The following is a 17,470-nucleotide window of genomic DNA, read 5'->3' as shown; positions in this document are numbered from 1 at the left end:
ATTGGGCTTTGATTCAAATGTGTATAATTTTTGAACAGGGAACATAATGAAAGGAATGTCTCACAAATTAATATAAAGCCCAACGGCATACCTGGCAGCCTCTTACATGAAATCATTGTTTTTCGCAAGCCAGGAATGTCGACTGAGTGCCCATCTTGGAAAATGCTTTTCTCCTTGTAGGATTAGCACTGGTTTTACGGAAGGAAAACTCAACTTGAAGAAAAATGCTCATAAAATACAACTTAAGCCTATTTTTCCTAGCTGTGAAGACATTTTTTAAAAATAGTGATATTGGTTTCCGCATGATCAGTGAAAATTGTGCCTCTTATTCAGAGGTTGAGAAGATAAAGAGAAGACTTAAACGACATGCAGAATTTTACAGAGTGACTAATTCAAATTAGAGGTTTGGATATAGATGCTGGGCTCTGGGACCAGAACACCAAATTACTGTTCTCTAAAAATAATGTACAACTCTGAAAAGTGAAATGGCTAAAATGTTGAGGAAATTCCCCTCAAAATATAATTTTAACTCTGCATTGAGAATGAGTCAAGCACAGGTTGAATGAACAATTTTAGGATGTTGGAAAATGACTGAATCATCACTGGAAGAATGAGCAAATTTTTTTCCCTTATAGTGGTGACAGCTTTAAAGTGATCATTCTGCACTGTCTGTTCTCCCTATAGCAAAAAGTAAGATAATGGTTCAACCAAGCACAGTTTACATGAACTTGACTTAGAAAATTTGAAATAATGTGATTAAAAATATATTTATAACTCATTTTATGCAAAGTAGAAAATAATATGAATATAAAAAATTAAATACCTCACAAATTGCTTAATTTCTAAGATTATGAGCTGGCTGAATTATAAATTCATTTGAATCATTAAATACTCCTTTTTTAAATTTATTTTTAATTGAAGGGTAATTGCTTTACAATATTGTGCTGGTTTCTTCCATATATCGACATGAATCGGTCATAGGTATACCTAAGTCCCCTTCCTCTTGAACCTCCCTCCCACCTCCTTGAATTGGTAAATACTCTTCCTATGTAAGAAACACATTTTTGTGTTTTGTATATGATTCAGGGTGCATGTTATGTCATCATTTTAACGTTTACCATCAGCATGATTTAAAATCTTTTTATAGTCTTTATTTTTCAAGTGATTAAGTGGCCATAATGGTGCTTAGTACTAGGGAGTTAAAAAAAAAAAAAAAAAATCCTGGAATCATTTGGTCGTAAAATTTTAAGGCAATAAAATATTGAGACAAAGGCTGTGCCTGTTACCAACTTATTGTCTGCTGGATTCAAATGCATCCTGCATCACCTGCTCCGTGAAAAACAGAAGGACCCTTTAAGTACTTCTTCCTTTGCTAGCTGGCATGATGTGAACATTTGTCGAGAGACTACAGGAAGAACACAGCATGGGAAAAAGCCTTTCCTTCTTGGTTCTGGGGTGCTCCCAGGCTGGCTCCTGCAGCAGAGGCAGCTTATGCAGGGGCACGAACTTGCACTGGCAGCATAGAAGCTTCCAGAACACCTGGCTCCATCACGTGCAAGTGCGGTAGGGGCTGCACCCAGAGTCAGAAGCTTCCGCGGTCATCTGCCTGAGGCCATCTGTAACTGAAGACATCATGGCGAGAGCACTCCCCAGCCCCCTCGGAGGGAGGTTCCTGACAAGTTCCAAGGGACAGATTTCTAGCAAATTCCTCCAGAGCCTCAACACAACGATTTATCTGTCATTCAGCAAGCCACAGCTGGGCTGTGTCTTTTAAGATCTGCATGTCAGCTTTGAAGAGGCAGTTCCTCCTTGGGTGCTTTATCTCACCCCTAGGGATAGGGGCTCCTCTTTACATCATCTGATCCTGTATTTTTTAGAATTTTCTATTATTAGCCAACTCTTAGTAACTATAGTCCCTTGTCATGGCTAATTCTTTATTACAGCTTTCCTTGTTCAAATCACTCAGTGGATTTTGTCTTCCAAATGGACTCTAACTGATACAAACTATGACTGAACCATCCTGATTGTCCATAATGTTAATATTAGATCACAGCATATATCTTAGAAAATATTCTGAGAAAAGAAAAATGATTTTTAAAATATGCTAGAAACGTGAATATATGTGCATTTGAAGGAGGCATCCACTGCTTATATTTATTCTTCTAAGAAATTCTCTTGAATTATGATAATTTTTAACTATGCTAGGTCTTCAGAAACCCATCCCTTAAATGTGCTTGCTCCCTACACACACATAAGCTTTCACACACATACGCTTTCTAAAATGCTGTCGATGTCTTAAGATAAGCCCCAGTCTCACTAAATGTTGAGTCTCCAAATTATGCATAAATATAATGCTTTATAACTGCAAATATGAAACCACACACTGACCAAAATTACAGAATGTTTAAAAATATTTTGAAATTGCAATGAGGTATGACTTTGTTCTCAATGCAACACTCTTTTATGCATCTCTTACCAGAACCTGTATCATGCTGATCCTGTCTGTTCAGTCAAGTATCTTTTTCCTTGCACTGAAAAGGAGTCACAGGGGAAATAAAATACTAGGTGGAATGGACCAGCACCTAGCTTGCAGCCCATTGTGAATATTTATAGGGCATTTCAGTGTTATTAGTCAAGTCTTTTCCTCAAAGCACTGTTTTGTTTAATATGTGATCAGAATAGTAACTGAGAAAAGAAAACTCTGTGTGTATGTGTGGGTACATGGACATATACGTACATGTGCTCACATCTGTGTAACCTGCTCACTGGCATTTTTCCTGTGGTATTTTTTCAGTCTCCTTCTTAGGCCCAGTTCTGGCTTTCAACTCTCATTTTACATACATTACAAAGTTTAGAACTAGACCCTCTTTTTCTTGAGACATAAGAAATGGAAGCAGAGTTCACTTCATGAAAACCAGATAGGCTCTTTCAAGAGAAATCAAGAATTACAGGTAAGCAGCTAGCTTCAGCAGCACCTATGCACAAACTGGAATGGTACAGAGAACATTAGCATGGCCCCTGCGCAAGGAAGTACGAAAGTCTACAACCAACAACCATAACTCCTCTAACTTCAGTTCAGTTCAGTTCAGTCGCTCAGTCGTGTCTGACTCTGCGACCCCATGAATCGCAGCACGCCAGGCCTCCCTGTCCATCACCAACTCCCGGAGTTCACTCAGACTCACGTCCATAGAGTCAGTGATGCCATCCAGCCATGTTACCACCTTCTATGCACATACACACACAAGTCACATTCTTCAGGATATTTTTCTTAATATGAAATATTTGCATCTAATATTTTTCCAATAAATTTTTCCAATTAGTCCATTTGTATGTTATATTTCAGAACCACAACATTTCAGTATCAAAATGAGTATAAGATAAAAGTAAATGATTAAAGGAAGAATACGAAATACAAATTTTTTTTAAGTCTGAAAAAACCCTGGAACTAGGAATATTTATTTTCTAACAAAGCATTGTGTTGACCAAACAAATTGCTCTTGGCTAAGTACCCCTCTTTTGGAGGAAAACAGCACTGTTTGCAATAATTAGAATTATTGAAATGCAACTAAATGACTGAAGTATGTCCAGATATACCAGAAATAGTGATCAGATCAAAGGTTTATGGTTTGAGAGACTGAAATCTAGAATACAAAACATCAAAGCATATCAGGCCAGTTGGTTCTCATTAAGTTTCATATTTAATTCCCATGCCCCCAAAAAGGATATGGCCATCTCCAAGGCAGTTATGAACAATCACTCTCTCTTACACAGGATGGTCATAATGAACTTCACCAATCAAGTAACCCAGTGAATTAAAAGTTTGCCACAGTTTCCATACATACTTTCTAAAGTAATGTCCATGCATGCACACACACGTGTCTATTTCTTACTTGTAAGAAGAAGGCATTGCCTAAAATATCTCAAGTAAAGGCTGTTCTTTGTTACATAATCCTATCTCATAAAAGTAACTTCACTAATGTGTAAACTCCAGAATAGATTTTTTTCCTTCTGCCAAGAAAACTAAAAGGATCAGAGTTGTGTCACCATTATCTCAGAATGAGATGACATTCTACATTATTCCAACCTTGGACGAGAAAGAATTTCCTAATATGTAGTGATTTATTTTTGATGTTGAACAAGCTAGTTGTGGAAATATATAAGCTGATTTAATGTATATTTCAAAGCATTATGTTGCTATCAGGAAACAGAATCCCTTATCAGAACTAAAGACTTAAGAGCAATAAATAAATTCCCTTTAATAAAACATTAGTCAGAAATAGAAAACACAGTATTTTTCATACTTTTCACTTAAAAGAGATTACAATATGATTCTTAAAGGATTTCAATATAAAAGAATTTTCATGCTATTTTTTTAGCACTAATATACTGCTGATTTCCAACATAAGAAGATAATAGAATCACATATTGAGAAGTTCAGTTCTTTAAAGATGAATCTGTGAAACTTCCTAGATAATATATCTTCGTAATAAATTACATATAAGTCAGAGGTTTAGACTGATCAAAGTGGCAAAGAAGAATCAGTAATTAAACTTCTACTCCATGGACAGATTTTTCGCCCAGGGAAATCTCTACACAGAGTCACCACCACCTGGCTGCTTCAGAAGGCAGGAGGTCATTACAATTAATCTCATACTCTCCTGACATTTAACTCTGGAATTCCAAATACCCTACCAAAATACCCACACTATGATTCAGTCAACCTTCAGAATCACGAGAGAAGCGGAGCTTTACTTTGGCAATTAAGTGCCTGCTACATTAAAAAAGAAACAAAACAAACACCTGTTTTAAGAGTTATTCAAGCACGCAGAAAATAAGACCTTTACCCTCCTAGGAATTAAAATATAATTAAGAGAAGACATAAATGTGAAAATTATAAATATAAGCTTGTTTTAAGAGACAGCATTCAAACAGTAAACCTATATCCATATATTAAGTAAACAATGGTTGCAACCCTAGCCAATAATGCATTATTAAATTACTGTATCCAAAATTCTTCATAATTTTTTTAATCTTAAGGGTATTCAAGTACAATATTTTGCTGGCTTACATAGAAAAGGATCATCAGTAATTTCAGACTGCTTTCCTCTTATAAAATGTTGACTCTTAGAAAACTGAAACCTCAGAGACAATATATCCTCAAATTACATTATAAAGTGTTACTGGGATGAAAGCCTTGAACAAGACGAACACTACAGATCATCAAACATTTACTTATGAATCATGGAAATCTTGACTCCCGTAAACAAAATCAAAAACTTGGGCAATGAGATTGACAGGCGGGGGAAGGGGGTGGGGGGCGGGGGGAATTTCCCTCTACCTATCTAGAGACCTTGTGGCTGGAATAATAATAAAACTGACACAAGAAAGATTAAAAGGCAATAAAGAAACAAAGTTTAATGCATGCACACAAAGATCGCACAGAAATAGAATAGAAGACATAGCAGAGTGGGCAGCATTTACACTTCTGGACAAAGAAAAAAGTCGTGAACAATTAGCACAAAAGAACTTGGGCTTCAAGTGAAAATAATTAATTAATTAAAAATTTCTGAAGACCTGAAACAGAGCTTGGGCTTTGGATAGTAAATTACAGAAGTAACAAGGCGATTTTGAGTGTACAGATTTCTCAGCACGAATTCCCACTCTCTGGCCATAGGGCACCCTTGTACCTCGTGTGGGAGGAAACTTTAAATATAAGGGATTTATTTGCTGCTTTTAGGATAAGACAGAGAAGAATCAAAAGTGTTCCTCTTGCACCCACTGTTTCTTAAGTAATTTTAATTCGCAACAATCAATATGCCATCGAGAAATACTTTGGGTTGGCCTATCCAGGACCCCAACAAGGTTAAATCTCTGATGTATAAACTCAAGAGGGCAGTCTCAGTAAATAATTATAGTGCATATTCAGAATTATTAAGTGAATAAAAATAGAGGACTTACAAATCTTCCAGACATATTTTGGATGGTGGGGAGATAGGCTCATTTTTATATTTCACAAACACACATACAAAAATAACCATGAGAATCACAATGATCTCAAAAGGCCCACTGATGAGAAAACCACAACTGATTTAGGGTTAAATACTGCTTTCTCCAGCATGCAGTAACTAATATTTTTTTTTCAGGGTAGACAACAGTTGAGGAAAAGAAGCTGCACACTAATGTTGGCTCCAAAAGGGGGAGACAACAGTTTAGAGGTACCCTCAGATTTTGTTTAGAATTATAAAAAGTTGGATTCCAAACTTCCTTGATGGGGGAGAAATTACTATTTGATTCTTAAGCATCCCGAGAATCCACCTTCACTGTTTCTCAAAGAAAAGTACCAGACACGTTTCCCCCTTCTGAAGTCTGACTTCCCCATGATACATCTTGAACTGAACCATGGTTGACAGTTTTATTACAAATATGTTGCACTTGTAATTGTTACACCAAAGAAAGTGATTGAAAAAAATTTGCAAAGTTATAAAATTGGACTTCAGTTCTACGGAGAATGAAGAAATAAATGTTAGCTCTGAAAATAATATCCTCGGAGATGTATATATCAAGACGAAAAGATTCAAATTTGATTTATTATTCACTTTGGGTATAGCACTTTCTGATCTGGGGGAAAAAAAAAAAAAACCGTCTGAAATTATTCCACTTTACATAAGCGGTGACAAATCACTACTTACAGATTTCTTTCCAAAAGTCTCTCTATGACACAAAAATTGCTTGAAAGGGTTCTGTGCGTTGCTATTTTAACATCTCCCACCACACTCTACAAATGCCAGTCTGACCACTCTGCCTCTGGGGCTTTCACAAAGCAGCTTTCTTTAAAGGTCACAGGTGAAGATCTGTCTTCTAAGAATGTCAGCTCTCTTGACAGCTCTTCATGATGTCAACATGGTTGATAACTAAAATTTAGGTAAACATTTAATTTGGGAGAGGATTTTATTCGTGTTTGCTAATTGTTTAATATATTAGTTTTATTTCAAACAAAAGGCATCCTGCTGCATTTGCATAGCTTTTAGCTTTAATTCTTCTATACGTTTCATCAGTTAAAATGATACCTTTAGACCTTTGGACCCTTAGGCACTAGGAAGCAGATGTTTTATTTAGAAATAGCGTTCAGCCTCACCTGGGGAAAGGAGGCTTTGTCACAGTCTTCATTAGAAACCCTCAGGACAAAAGAATCTACTGTTAAAGTCTGATAACCCACCTGTGGTTGGAAGAGACTGAATCTTGTAACATTTAGGAAACTATTTTTATGTTATTTCAATTTTAAAAAGCTGAAATAGATATAATAAAGCTTTACTGTTTTCCTACACAACTCAAAAATTAAGTCACATAAGGAAAATAAGCACAGCAAGCCTTCCATCATCAGCTAAGCAAATTATTATGCCTTTCTGAATTAAAAGAAGTTGCACAGAAATTAAGCTTATAATAAAATGAATTCTAATACAAATATGCAATATTTTATTTTATCCTGGTGTTTGGAAACGTTTACTCTCAATACATGAGCAACAGCCCACAGACTAAGCTAATTAGTGTTCTAGATTGTATTAAAATATTCAATTACAAATCAGGTATTTTAAAACTTTTTCTACTAAAACAAACAACGGTTACTATCTTGGTTTTTCTGTGTTTTTTATTTTTTGTTGGAATTTTTTTTAAGTACAAATTGGTTTGACAGTTTGGTAATACTTTTGACAATGATTTAACAACAACCAAAATATACCTAAAAAACTCAAAATGCATCCTACAAAGATTCAAAGGAAATATATATAATTTACAGTTAACATTTTGCTGAAAATACACATCTAAGCATAAGTAGGAGTACGTTAAGGCTGTATATTGTTACCCTGCTTATTTAACTTATATGCAGAGTACATCATGAGAAATGCTGGGCTGGAAGAAGCACAAACTGGAATCAAGATTGCTGGGAGAAATATCAATAACCTCAGATATGCAGATGACACCACCCTTATGGCAGAAAGTGAAGAGGAACTAAAAAGCCTCTTGATGAAAGTGAAAGAGGAGGGTGAAAAAGTTGGCTTAAAGCTCAACATTCAGAAAACGAAGATCATGGCACCTGGTCCCATCACTTCGTGGGAAATAGATGGGGAAACAGTGGAAACAGTGTCAGACTTTATTTTGGGTGGCTCCAAAATCACTGCAGATGGTGACTGCAGCCATGAAATTAAAAGATGCTTACTCCTTGGAAGGAAAGTTATGACCAACCTAGATCGCATATTCAAAAGCAAAGACATTACTTTGCCAACAAAGGTCCGTCTAGTCAAGGCTATGGTTTTTCCTGTGGTCATGTATGGATGTGAGAGTTGGACTGTGAAGAAGGCTGAGCGCCGAAGAATTGATGCTTTTGAACTGTGGTGTTGGAGAAGACTCTTGAGAGTCCCTTGGACTGCAAGGAGATCCAGCCAGTCCATTCTGAAGGAGATCAGTCCTGGGTGTTCTTTGGAAGGACTGATGCTAAAGCTGAAACTCCAATACTTTGGCCACCTCATGCGAAGAGTTGACTCATTGGAAAAGACTCTGATGCTGGGAGGGATTGGGGGCAGGAGGAGAAGGGGACGACAGAGGATGAGATGGCTGGATGGCATCACCGACTCGATGGACATGAGTTTGAGTGAACTCCGGGAGTTGGTGATGGACAGGGAGGCCTGACGTGCTGTGATTCATGGGGTCGCAAAGAGTCGGACACGACTGAGCGACTGAATTGAACTGAAGCATAAGTAGTATTAACATTACAAAAAAGTAAAATAATGGAAAACCATAGGCAAAGGAATAATACAATATCAAGGTTTTGAAGACTGAGAGGACCAAACTGAAATAAAACATCATTTTAGGCTTACCACACCGTCACACGAAGTCTGTGCACAATCATCCATCTGGTTCATAAGAATCAGAACATAAAGTCGGATTGCTCTGGTCCAGCACTGACCATGCGAGAGTCACCATGTTAACTACCCCACGTTCTGACCACTGACCACTCTCCTGCATGCTGGAGAATTCTTAAGGCATTTTTGAAGGACTCCAAGAAGTCATTCACCTCTCCTACTGGGCAAAGTTTAAGAAGGAGCATGGTTTCTCAGAGTTGCTTTTTATTACATAATAGCTTATGTTAGCATAGGGCTGTTACAAACTATATCCCCAGTAGTTACAATGTTCCATCCTTAAACCGGTGCAAGACAGCTCTGCTAACCTCCTTTAGTCATGAGGTATGATAACCATGACATACTGCCATCTCACATGCCACCGTCAACTTTAAGTTTACCGTCAATATGTAACCGAATCTAAACTGTGCATTTCTAGTTTGGGATTTGTTCTATCTCCCACCCCTGACTACCAGGATTGCATCTTAGCTTACTGGGCACTCAGCTTCATCGTAGATGTACAGTTATATAGTTGGCAGCCATATAGTGGCGTTTCTCTACACTCAGATCTTCACCTCCAGCTGTCTGTAAGTGTTAGTCACTCAGTCATGTCTGACTGTTTGTGACCCCATGGACTGTAGCCCGCCAGCTCCTCTGTCCATGGAATTCTCCAGGCAAGAATACTGGAGTGGGTTGCCACTTCCTTCTCCAGGGGATCTTCCTGACCTAGGAATGGAACCCAAGTCTCCTGCTTTGGAGGCAGATTCTTTATCATCTGAGTCACCAGGAAACCCCTCCAGCTATCTATGACCAAGCTCAAAATCAAAATCATAATCATGTTGTTATTTTTACTGGTTCACCAAACTTGCAGCAGCTTCAATAACAGTTCATAAACTTAGGTGTTTTAATTTTAATGTTAAAGGTAGCATATACCCTTGTTGCAGGTATATACAATCCTTACATCCCTATATGCTGAAAGAAAGAAAGAAGAAAGAAGGGAAAAGGATAAGGAGGAAAGAAAAAAGGAAAGGAATGAAGGAGGGAGGGGGAGAGAGGGGGAAAGAGAGAAAGAAGGAAGGAAGGAGGGAGGGGAAGAAGGAAGGAAGGAAAAGCTCTGCCTTCACCTGGTTGATTATGGGAGAAAGCTTACCTGCCTGGGTGTCAAATTTTTCCTTCAGTTATAACATGTAAATCCTTGTTTTCAACAACTTTACTTTCACAGCCTTCTTGTTGTGTACAATTTTATTTTCAACCATACGTTTAAAGGAATCTGAGGCCAAGTCCAATATTTTAAACAGAAGCCTGGATGTTGACTGCTCTCTAGCAGTGAAATATAGTATAATAATCCCTGGGAAAGGAAAATAATAACTACATTTAGTGAGACCTTACTGGCCTTCCTTGGTGGCTCGGAAGGTAAAGAACCTGCCTGCAATTTGGGAGACCCGGATTTGATCCCTGGGTTGGGAAGATCCCTTGGAGAAGAAATGCTACCCACTCCAGTATTCTTGCCTGGAGAATTCCATGGACAGAGAAGCCTGGCAGGCTATAGTCCATGGGGTTACAAACAGTCAGACACGACTGAGTGACTAACAGTTAGAATGTCAGGTTTTCTGCTATGATAGTCAGTTACACTACTCATTTTTCTAGAAAACCAAGCTATTAACACGGACAAGAAGCAGTATGGAGTGCTGGTTTAGTGGTTAGGAAGCAGAGTCAGTCTGCTGGGTTTGGAATGTCAAGGCTAGTACTTCCTTAATCATATAATTTGAGCAAGTTACTTAATTTGTCAGTGTCTTGGTTTCTTCAACTGTAAGATAGAAATAATATTACTTTCCTTATGGGCTTAGCAGTGAGGGGTTTAAATCAGAAAAGGTATCCAATCATACAATAAATACTTAACACACGTGAACTATTCTTGTTAGATTTAATTTACAGGTTAGAAAAGTGGGACTCAAAGAACTTGAGTAAGAAGCCTAAGTCAATAGTGAGCAAAGGTCGGAGCTAGACATCAGCCCTGTCTACAGTCCCTGAGTCAAGCTCCCGTCCACTACACTGGATGATTTCTGAGATCCTCACCTGCAAATCATCCACAATTCTGTGATACACTCATCCAAAGTTAAGTCATCACACTGTTCATGTATTTTTAATGGGCTTATGTTTCTGACAAACTGATTCTTGATCATTTAAAAATACAGAATCTAGCTACTTTGGTACTGCTGTTAGTAAACTATTCTTACATACATATGAAAACAAAAACCTTTTAAACAAGTGCATAGTATTATATCATATGATATCCCACGATCATTTTCACTGGATCTTAATCATCAGATTTTTTTCTCCAGATTTTTGGGAGGGGGACTGTTCTTTATTTTGTTTGTTACTAAGGGCTTCCCTGGTAGCTCAGCTGGTAAAGAATCTTCCTGCAATGCAGGAGACCATGGTTTGATTCCTGGGTTGGGAAGATCAGCTGGAGAAGGGAAAGGCTACCCACTCCACTATTATGGCCTGGGGAATTCCATGGACTTTATAGTCCATGGGGTTAGGGGGATTACTTTTCTTTATTTTGTTTGTTACTAAAATCAAATTGAAATAAATATTCATTTATAAAAATCTTTGTACACTGGCATGACTCGAGGAATTTCTCACACTGATGACAAGATGTCACTGTTGTATACTGTGCTGTGCTTTGTCACTCAGTCATGTCCGACTCTTTGTGACCCCATGGACTGTAACGAGCCAGACTCCTCTGTCATGGGGATTCTCTAGGCAAGAATACTGGAGCAGGCTGTCATGCCCTCCTTCAGGGCATCTTCTGAACCCAGAGACGGGAAGGCAAATTCTTTACTGTCTGAGCCACAAGGAAGTCCATGAATACTGGAGTGGGTAGCCTATCCCTTCTCCAGGAGACCTTCCTAACCCAGGAGTTGAACCAGGGTCTCCTGCATTGCAGGCAGATTCTTTACCAGCTGAGCTACCAGGAAAGCTCAATATACTGGGCTATATATACTACCAAATCTCCCTTTAAAAAATTACACCAGTTCACATGCTCATGTGAGTATCTATCTCCCCTCTCTCTTGACATCATTTAAGTAACAACATAATTTAAGAAAAGAAAATTCAAACTTTATCTGCAATTACATTATGTTGGTTGGCTTTTTATTTATTATCTATAGATACTCCACTACGCTTTTTAAAACATTTAATGTAGCTTATAGCTTTACATACATATAAGTGTGACTGTTCAATTTAAAATATAAATAGTAAGGAAAAGGAAAGAGAAGTCCCTCAGTCATGTCTGACTCTTTGCAACTCCATGGAGCCTACCAGGCTCCTCCATCCATGGGATTTTCCAGGCAAGAGTACTGGAGTGGGTTGCCATTTCCTTCTCCAGGGGATCTTCCCAACCCAGGTATCGAACCTGGGTCTCCCACATTACAGCAGACTCTTTACCTTCTCAGCCACCAGGGAAGCCCAATAGTAATACATACCAATAAAAAGGGCAAGTACATCAGAAAATTTGGGAATATTTACTCCTGATTGTTGGGCACTTCTAGGCAACAGAGATATGGTAAAGAGTAAGATAAACAGTATTGGGCCATGGCAGCTGAAGAGGTGTTGGTGGCCTGGGAAGCAGCTTTGCAAAGATCTCCCCAGAGACACAGGTAGTGACCAGAGGCCCCAGTTCCCAGCATGGAGCTGGTACTGGATAGGCCCCAGGGCAGACAGTGACTTCTGGGTGGTGAATCAGGTGCACAACCTCAGATATGCAGACGATACCACTTTAATGGCAGAATGCCAAAGGGAACTAAAGAGTCTCTTGATGAAGGTGAAAGAGGAGACTGAAAAAGCTGGCTTAAAACTCAACATTCAAAAGACAGGAGTGCCTCTGTCTTGGCATCCAGTCCCATCACTTCATGGCAAACAGATGGGGAAACAATGGAAACAGTGACAGATTTCATTTTCTTGGGCTCCAAAATCAATGCAGACAGTGACTGAAGCCACACAATTAGATGATGCTTGCTCCTTGAAATAGGTATAACAAACCTAAATAGCATATTAAAAAGCAGAGATATCACTTTGCTGACAAAAGCCTGTATAATCAAAGCTATGGTTTTTCCAGTAGTCATGTATGGATGTGAGAGTTGGACCATAAAGAAGGCTGAGCACCAAAGAATTGATGCTTTCTAACTGTGGTGTTGGAGAAGACTCTTGAGAGTGTCTTGGACAGCAAAGACATCAAACCAGTCCATCCTAAAGGAAATCAACCCTGAATAGTCATTGGAAGGACTGGTACTGAAGCTGAAGCTCCAATACTTTGGCCACCTGATGTGAAGAGCTGACTCATTGGAAAAGACCCTGATGCTGGGAAAGATTGACAGCAAGAGGAGAAGCGGGCAACAGAGGATGAGATGGCTGGATGGCATCACTGATTCAATGGATGTCAGTTTGAGCAAACTTAAGGAGACAGTGAAGGACAGGGAAGCTACGTGTGCTGCAGTTCATGGGGTTGCAAAGAATCAGACATAACTGACTTAGCAACTGAACAACAACAAAGATAAACAAGCCACTGGTGTCTCGTAGCTTATATCTTGGTAGAATTCATAAATTTAAATACGAATAAAAATTACTTCAGTCACTGAAGAAGTATATCAAAAAAATAAAAGTGTAACAATGAGTAGGGTTATTTTAAATAGATTAAACTGAGAGAGAAAATGACTACACATGTAAACTAAAGAACCATTCAAGAGGAAGCAATCAATCAGGTTTTAATCACCAGTTGGGAGAGAAAAGCTCTTTTGGAAGAGCGAGATGAGCCTCTTGGTGGATCCATGCCTTTGATAATAAGGGGAAAAGGCAGCTTAAGACAATCATTACATTAAAGAAAAAAATAGTTCTCATTTTCAGATGATATGTTCCCAAAATTCATGGAAACCACTGATTCTTAATCATTTACCGTATACAATAGGGAGACAGAGGGAATTAAATTTCATATCCAATAAAGGTATATATTAAGAACATCGAAAAGTAGAAAACAGACATGTTTCACTTGCATTACTGGCTAATACAAAGAATCTCACCATTTTTCAGTGAAATTGTTTTCAGCCTTCTCAGAAGACCTCCAAAGTTTCATTCCCAAGTAAAGATATGAAATTAAATATGATTTCCTGAAAGTCAGGGATGAGGCGAGACAACCGGGGTATTTATGAGTCTCTTATTCTGTCATGCTGGAAACTGTAGAATGTTAAGCAGACTACTGATTCACTAGAGAAATACTCCTAGTCAGCTCAGGTTTGTTTATAACAACAGACAAAGGAGAGACATAGCTCATAGATCAGCATGTCATAAAACAGAGACAGCTTACTGCCAAGGGCAAATTTAGAACTCAGAATGAAGAAAAGATATGTACCCACACAGCAGCCAGACACAGAAATTCAAGCGAGATAAAAAGGGTACCAAATTATAACTGCCATATATAGCACAATAAAAATCACAAAAAGAACTCAATTCCAATGTTGTAATTAGAAATTAATGGAAAAAATCTCAACAAAACCTTCAGAGTAGAAAAACAGCCCAAAGGGAGCCACCTGAAATGATTTACCAAATTAATGATTAATTGTCAAAGGACCTATGCAAGCAAAAACAGAGAAGATTTTTTAATTATGTATGAAAAATTCTACAATGATAAATGTGAAAGCATCAATGAGAGGCACTCCTATCTGGGGAAATAGTTAGTTCAGTTCAGTTGAGTTCAATGCAGCCACTCAGTCATGCCCGACTCTTTGTGACCCCATGGACTGCAGCACGCCAGGCTTCCTTGTCCATCACCAACTCCCAGAGCTTGCTCAAACTCAACTCCATCAAGTCGGTGATGCCATCCAACCATCTTATCCTCTGCCATCCCCTTCTCCTCCTGCCCCCAATTCCTCCCAGCATCAGGGTCTTTTCCAATGAGTCAGTTCTTCGCATCAGGGGCCAAAGTACTGGAGTTTCAGCTTCAGTCTTTTCAGAGAATAGTCAGGATGATTTCCTTTAGGATGGACTGGCTAGATCTCCTTGCTATCTAAGGGACTCTCAAGAGTCTTCTCCAATACCACAGTTCAAAAGCATCAATTGTTCGGTGCTCAGCTTTCTTTATAGTCCAACTCTCACATCCATACACAACTACTCGAAAAACCATAGCTTTGACTAGATGGACCTTTGTTGACAAAGTAATGTCTCTGCTTTTTAATATGCTGTCTAGGTTGGTCATAGCTTTTCTTCCAAGGACCAAGCATCTTTTAATTTTATGGCTGCAGTCACCATCTGCAGTGATTTTGGAGCCCAAGAAAATAAAGTCTCTCACTGTTTCTATTGTTTCCCCATCTATTTGCCATGAAGTGATGGAACCAGATGCCATGATCTTCATTTTCTGAATGTTGAGTTTTAAGCCAACTTTTTTACTCTCTTCTTTCACTTTCATCAAGAGGCTCTATTTTTGGATCATAGAAATGCAAAAGCATTCCAGAAAAACATCTACCTCTACGTTATTAACTACTTCAAAGCCTTTGACTGTGTGGATCACAACAAACTGTGGAAAATTCTTCAAGAAACGGGAACACTAGACCACCTTACCTGTGTCCTGAGAAACCTGTATGCAGGTCAAGAAGCAACAGTTAGAACTGGACATGGAACAACAGACTGGTTCCAAATCAGGAAAGGAGTATGTCAAGGCTGTATATTGTCACCCTGCTTATTTAATTTATATGCAGAGTACATCATGCAAAAAACTGGATGAAGCACAAGCTGGAATCAAGATTGGAGGAAGAAATATCAGTAACTTTAGATACACAGATGACACTACCCCAATGGCAGTAAAAAAAAAAAAAAAAAAAAAAAGGAAGGAGGAATAGTTATATTTAGTTCAAATAGAAGGAGAAAACCTGAAGAAAACAAAAGTTATAGGGGAAAAAAAAAAAGAATTGTGGTAAAAAAAAAATCACAATTTGCCCCTCTTCCCTCTTAGCTCTTTGGCTGGCAATTAAAGTGATACAAAGTGGATTAACAAGAGAAAAATAAATTTATTTTTTACATTTGGGGAATCTACATAAACATGAAGAATCTCAAAGATAGTAAGGCAAGATGAGGTTATATATACTATTCTGGACTAAGAAGAAGAAGGTAGCAGTCTGTGACTTCAAAGGGAAATACAGTAATCCACAGAAAGATGAAAATAATGTTTCGCAAACAGATGTTTGCTGGGCCACCTAGAGACACTAGAATGCAGAGAGGACTTTGATCATATGGGCGTTGCTAGGTCCTTCCCTGTTTAACACACTTAGTTCAATACTTTAATATAGTTATCCACAGTGATAACTCCTTTCTGGAGCAGGTTTTCTACCCTAAGTTTTTTTTAGGCAGTGAGGGTGAAGTTCAAAGGCTCTTCCTGAGTCTTTTAGGTCCTGCTTCTTTTCAGCTCTAAATAATCCACATGCCAGAGCAGCACATCTTAGAGCAGTTTGCCCTGAACTCTCCCTCAGCCTCAGAAAATTTTATCAGAAACTTCTTCCACATCCTCAAGAAACAGATAACTGGTATAAACACATTAAAGGCACAGGAAAGAGCCACTTTGGATGGAAGAATCTTAAGAGAGTTTGTTGATGGTCTGATGTCATTTCCTTGTGAAAATTAGTGTCCTCATCCAAACCCATTTGCAAAGGAATACCTTCCCTTAAGACTTTGTTAGCAGCAATATCGCCTTTTTCCTGGTTCCCTCCTGAAACCAACGAGGACCCAGTGGGGCTCTTGGGCACAGAAGCCTTTTTCTGTCCTGTTTCTAGTTTTTAGCAAATAGGCTTCAGCCTCCATGACCTTTCCTAGGTTTCAAAGAAAGCGAAAAGTGAAAGTGAAGTCACTCAGTCGTGTCCAACTCTTTTCGACCCCATGGACTGTAACCTACCAGGCTCCTCTGTCCATGGGATTTTCCAGGCAATAGTACTGGAGTGGATTGCCATTTCCTTCTCCAGGGGATCTTCCCGACCCAGGGATCGAACCCAGGTCTCCCGCATTGTAGACAGATGCTTTACCATCTGAGCCACCAGGGAAGTCCAAAGGATAGGTTCAAATAGTTGTTGACTGGGGAAAAGAGGTAATATAGGGAAAAGGATGCAGCAGTCAAAAAATACCAGTGCAGCCTTAGGGCAAGATCCTGGCCCCTTCTCAAAGGATACACAGAAGAACATCTTTGAGCTCTTCTACAGTACTAAATCCCCTCAAATGGAAGATGTTAACCACTTGATGAAGCATTCTTCATTTCAGAGAGGGTCACAATCTGATAACCTTGAGGACCGGAGAAGCTCACCTAGAGACCACCCGAGGCCAGATGAAAGCAGTGAAGGCCCTGCACACGTCCCGACGCTTATCAGCACCCCTGCCCTTGAACCACTGTTACAGAACTCTTCACAAAATCCGTGGGTTGGGACATAGAGTTTTTGAGGGCACTAGCCCACCATGTCCCTCTTTGCCTGGCAAAGCAATAAAGTTATTCTTTTCACCCAAAATTCTGTCTCTGAGATCCAATTCAGCACCAGGGTACAGATGTC

The 17,470-nt window shown here is 38.8% G+C and overlaps 1 long non-coding RNA gene and 1 other non-coding gene across 6 annotated transcripts in view; one reads left to right on the top strand and one right to left on the bottom strand.

The window, feature by feature from the left end:
* Positions 1-17,470, bottom strand: part of LOC109562363 (uncharacterized) — a 537,301-nt gene that overhangs the window by 281,932 nt on the left and 237,899 nt on the right. The gene's annotated exons all lie outside the window — the stretch shown is intronic.
* Positions 2,961-3,064, top strand: LOC139184271 (U6 spliceosomal RNA). The gene has a single exon (XR_011567862.1). It is a non-coding gene; the product is annotated as a U6 spliceosomal RNA (small nuclear RNA).

The sequence above is a fragment of the Bos indicus genome, chromosome 7 (assembly GCF_029378745.1).
Source record: "Bos indicus isolate NIAB-ARS_2022 breed Sahiwal x Tharparkar chromosome 7, NIAB-ARS_B.indTharparkar_mat_pri_1.0, whole genome shotgun sequence".
NCBI lineage: Eukaryota > Metazoa > Chordata > Mammalia > Artiodactyla > Bovidae > Bos > Bos indicus.
Note: the sequence above shows the minus strand (reverse complement) of the source record. Positions and strands in the feature narration are given on the sequence as shown.